This window comes from Argiope bruennichi, chromosome X1, assembly GCF_947563725.1.
Source record: "Argiope bruennichi chromosome X1, qqArgBrue1.1, whole genome shotgun sequence".
Lineage (NCBI taxonomy): Eukaryota > Metazoa > Arthropoda > Arachnida > Araneae > Araneidae > Argiope > Argiope bruennichi.
Genome location: NC_079162.1, coordinates 92101108 through 92107107, shown reverse-complemented (window position 1 = coordinate 92107107; position 6000 = coordinate 92101108).

Below are 6000 nucleotides of genomic sequence, written 5' to 3'. Positions count from 1 at the left end.
CGATCCGTATTTAAAATGAATAAATTATGATGAAAAATAGATTGTATTATCCATCCATATCATCCATTCAGGATGTACAATTTTTTTTTTTAAATTACAGCTTTACTTTACAGAACTTTAATTGAAATCCTTTGTTTACATTACGATTTTCATGTCTATCATTATGCCTTTTAAGAAATGGGCAAAATTAATTAATGTTCATCATTTATGATCCGAATGTTCATCACTTATGTTCTTTTGAATACGGTTGGAAACTAAACTAAATTATCTTTCACAAATCTCTGAAGATTAAGGTGATGTTACAATGATTTGAACAATTTTCACGATATAATATGTTGTTATTTTAATATTACTTTTGAATTATGTACAGAATTTAAACATTTTTTTATTGAATTTAGAGCATTTGTAACTCAACATGCAGCCCAAGAAGAATAATTGGGAATAAGAAGTAATTGAGAGGGAGATTACAGCATGCAGCGGTGAAGCTTTAGCGAGTAGGAAAACATTCGCCTTTTTCAAGGCGCCCTAGAGGAAGACACTTTTTTTTTTTTTCAGTATTATTTTCTAATATTTGTTTACTTTAGATGCAACCGTGTTTAAAAAAATCTGCAACCAAAGCTTTTTTAAGTATCATTATTCATTCCTTACATCGATTATTACAAGGTAAGATGAAAATTTAAATATTTCTTAGATCTGCAGGATATAACAATTACGAGTAATATTAAATTTCTTTTGAGGAACATGATACGTTTCTCAATTATTCCAAACAATTTTCATCATGAAGTAATAAAGAATAAACTGTATGGAGATGAAAACATGCATTTTTTCATGTATTTGGAATAATTTATTATATGATAGGAAGAGATATTCAGTCTACGAGCGCGGTATCATACCATCCTGATATATTGTTCATTATTTTATGACAAATTAACAACTGACACTTAAAAAGTATCAGTGTATATATTTTACCTTAATAATACCTATATATATTACCTTATTAATAAAGATTTTATGCTACTTGATATTAAATATGAAAGGGAACAAGAAAAATGACATCGAGAAAGAAAATAAAATTGATGTTGAATCTGAAGATAATGATTTTTATTTTTTTCACTAATAACGGTGTTCAACTGAAAAGGAGTGATTATTTGAAGAGCACCAATTTAATTAGACAATTTTTTTTGTTAACGATGGTTTGCGAATCCCGAGAGCCAGATGAAAATTCTTCTACCAGATCCTGCTGCTTAAGTAGATTCTTTTAATGCAGCGTAAATGTCAGAGAAAAGTCAATTGAATAGGAAATTTACATATTTCTCATTAATGTCTTACATATGTCTTATTAGCGTCACAAAAAATTCAGCCATTTCTATTTTTATAAAAGTTTCTTTCCCAACTTTTCTCTGCGAAATTTGGGACAGAATGATTATGAATTAATTAAAGGCATTAAATAGTTTTAATAATGTATGTGCGATATTAAACAATTAAAATATTCCACGAAATATATTTTTTGTTGGAAAATAGACGTAAAGTAGTACAAAGGGGTATCTGAGAACGAACGAACGATAAAACAAATTCTGAAACAATAAGAGTGGTGAGAGAGTAAGAGTCCTTGCCTTTTCAAATATAATCCTTTCGAATTAGTTCTTTACTGCGATCAGGAACCCAAACACGCATTGACCCATGATGTTTAGTATAATTGAGAACATACTGGGATAATTATGGAATGTCACTATTACTTGTTTGTTTGTTTCTTATGGCACTTGCCACTGACAAGCCCGCTGTTACGAAGACAGCGATTTTAAGCCTGAGGGGGAACGTCTCTTATTTTTTATAGCAGCGCCAACTAGGGCCAAGAGTACGACTTTGCCACTCACGCATCATTCATTCGCTTGCACAACCCCTTTTTACAGGAGGGCACATTCACACATCTCACAGATAGAACAACAGAAGAACAACCACGCCCAAACCGGGACTCGAACCCGGGACGCCCAGATCACGGGGAAGACGCGCTACCCCTATGCCAGGACGCCGGCCCACTATTACTTAAACTGATTAATTAATAAATTAGCTAAGAAAAAAAGGCATTGCTTAATTGGTTCTCTCGAATATGATTATCCACTCTCAAAAATTATAGACCTATTTTCCCATCTCATATGATTATTTCAAATCTAAGAAAATGACAAAGCCTGCAAAATTAATTCCCATTTACCCTAAATGAATATAAATATTCTTATTTTCGTGAAAAAATTTCTGAATGAGATTCTGTATTGCTGTTACTGATTCAGACGCACAATTATTTCTCTGTGCTAGAAATGGGAAACAATTTTTTGAAACGAACGAAGCGTTGAGAATCTAGAATAAATGTATTCATATATTTATTGAATCTCAGTAAGAATTCTAATTATTCTGTCACTGTTTGGTGCTATGAATGAATTTTCCCTAAATGCATTTAATATAAAGAGATAATAGAGTTTTTACGAGGTTATCATTATTCGTGATATTTCCAAAGAGTTCGCTAAATTCTGTAACTCTTTTTTAATATATTACAGTTAAAATTAGATTTTATGGACAGGAAAGTTTAAGGTCATGGAGAACAAAAATTCTTTTGAAATTTGACAAAAAGTAGATTTTAAATGATGGAATTTTTGTTTTTATAAATCGCTTCTAAGATTTTCTGTGGTCTTTTGAGTGAATTAAAGCATTAAAAAATGGTTCTCTTACGATCACTGACATATATATCTAAATAAGAAAAATAATTCAGAAATGAATAGTTTATATGCTGAATTAGCCAAAATATAATTGAATCATAGACAATACCTTATTATTTTTGTAGGAAATTGAAAGGATCAGAGGAAAAAAAAATCGAATTACCGTCGAATTTGAGTTAAAAGCGATACAATCAGCGAAGTGCCACTGTAAATAGAATCCTTTGAATAATTTCTAGGAGTTGAAAAATACCTGAGCAGCATTTTAAAATTTTGAGAAGATAGTCACGGCAGCATTTTTGTTTTCGGACATTAAATAAACAATCCTCATCGAGGTACAATCCAATTCTGGTGTTTAGAGTATCAGTAACTTCTCTAACATATTCTGCCATCTTGTGTTAAGCATGTTCTTTGTGTCCGTAACTTGTATCAAATTTTTGTAATTTGGTTATTTCTATTATTTTCGAACTAAAGTTTCATAATCGAAAATTTGTTCTGTGTTTCTTATTTAGGAATATGCACAAATCGAAAAATTTCTATAATCGAAATATAATAAAAACGATATATGTTTACTGCATATTTTGATGCATTTTAAAACAAATCTCGGCTGATTTTTCTCAACCATTATGTGTTTCCACGATAAGATTACAAATAATTAAGGAGTTGTTTTCCATTTAATTGTTTATCTTTAGCATTATGATCATTTACAGATTAATCGCATTGATTATGTAATCTGATACATGCGGATTCTAAATAATTGCCACATATTTAAAACAGTAATATGAACTATCTACTCTTCTACACAAAAATAACGCATTTTTATATTCGCGAATAAAAAGTTGATTCTGATGATTACGAATATTGTATTCACATTACTCAGAATCGGTGGTATATCTCCGGCTAGGAAATTTAGACAGCTACCTAACGACACTGTGTTCTGGAGGGGGGGAGGGGCTCAAGCAGGACGATTAAAAATATTTTTGGTCTAATTGTCAAATAAATAAATTTGTAACAAATGCAAATTCTTTGAATTATAAAACAGTAGCATAATTTCAACACTTTTTGAAATATTATATAACTGGTCAGTTTAAATAATTGGTTTCTATCTACTTTATTAAGTTCACTTAGTTATTACAATAGTTATAAACATCATGCACCTGCTTAAATAGATTTGTGAACAGAAGTGAAGGGATCATATGTCATAGTAAAAAAATTAAATTTCATACATTTCAATGAAGTTACTAAAGTAAAAAAATAACCTAAAGCAAATCATAACATTTACATCAAGTAAAAAATGTACTGAAATAGGAAACTAACTTGACTAATTCATTGAAGAAACGGCCGGCCTAAAGCTGCAACTTGCTCAAATCCATTACTGAACAGAATCAACATTTTCCCCCATTTCTCCCAAAATAAACACAGCCTTGCCGATTTCACAGAAAAAAGAAATTTTTCTTCCATAAATTAAATTATTTCAACAAAATTTCAATAAATACTCTCGCAAAGAAAAAAAAAAACATGACTTGAGTAAATAAAATTTTAATGACTTTTTCCTTTTTTTTCAAACAGTATTATCATATTTATCCGAATGTCATCGATATTCAGAATAAAATATCACGTTTGATTACCTCTTCAAATAATGCCGGGTAACAACCAAAATGCCGATTTAGTATTTTAGAATATATATATATATATATATATATATATATATATATATATATATAATTTTTGAGCAATTTCGTGGCAGAAAAGAGAGAAGACACTTTGAATTTTTAAACTTCGCTTTATTCCATCCCGGGAGGCATAATTTTTGTATAAGCAAGAAGCGACGAGATACATCAATCTACGTCACAACACAAGAGTGAACGAAATATTTATCCCCGTGGTTATATACTGTGAGATTCTGATAGGGATTTCTTTACAGGTGTCGATTTAGGTAAAGAAATTATAGAGATCTTTTAAAAGAATTTGTTTAGATCGACAAATTTTTATCCCTTTACTCGGAGTGTGAGAACTTGTCGATTTCGGCAATTTTACAGAGATTCTGTTGCATTAATTAAAGAAAAAATTTGGAACTGGATCAGGAAATAAGAGGACATTTTAGAATGAAGTTAAGATGGACTAAATTAAAATAAAAATTAGGAAATTAATTAGGATTTAATTTTAAATTTAGAGATATCATTACATATATATATATACTCCCTTTTCGCCACGTCCCTGTCATTTTGTTGAAAAATAAATACACCCAATTTGCTTCATCATGAAATTTTATTAATTGATTTAATCACTTTTATTCCATTTTATTCTAAGCAACAGCCAAAGAGATCTGGCACCTTTTCCTGGTTACAGAAATTAAAAATATTCAAATAAATGATACAGGAAAAGCATTGTTAAAATTCACTGTCCCCAAAGTTTTACCAGTAAGAAAGTTGAGACATCAATGGTCTTTCAAATATGGCAATTATATGAAAGTATGTCTATTTTAACTCTATATGTTTTTTGCCTTTCTATCTTTTCTTTTCCTACTTTGCTATCGTTATTTTTCTTTCTCTCTTTATTTCGATTTCAATCTTTTCTTTTCAAATGGGGGTAAAAACCGATAGAAAACATCTACATAGTTAACGTTTTTATTATTGAAGCTCAGATTCTCAAAACATTTCTCTTAAATTTCCTGTTTTCATACAAGTGTTATTTATGTACTGATCATCGCGTAATAGAACCCATTTATATTTACATATGTAATCACATGACACGTTTTTTTTGAGCATTAATCATAAAATGGAAAGATGAAAATCGATAAATAACTTTAGGGGAAAAAAAGTCAGAACGGAATTCCAAAGGAAGCGGACACATTTGTCTTATGTTTTCCGCAAAGAATAATGTGTTTGTTAACTGAAAATTCAGAGATATCAAAAATCGAAAATTCACAATCTGTCCTCTAATCGTTCAAAGAACTGAAAACATAAAAGGAAATTATGGATTATTTTTACATACTTTAAATTGCTATTTTGCTCCATAAACAGTTAAATTATTTGAATAAACACTTGCATGCATCCAATTGTTTAAGGGAAGCTGATTTTTATACAATAAACTTTACGCCAGTAATTTTGTCCATCAACCGTAACGCTCCAATTTTATCCGTCTCTACCCAGTCACCTTGTTTTCCGAACAGTTGACGTTTTCGGACTGCTTTGTTACTTATTCGCTCTTCCTGATCGTCAACTGTTCATGAGGTGGTACTGTAATCGGTGATTCGGACGTTGATCTTGTAAGCTTATGTGACTCATCTAATACT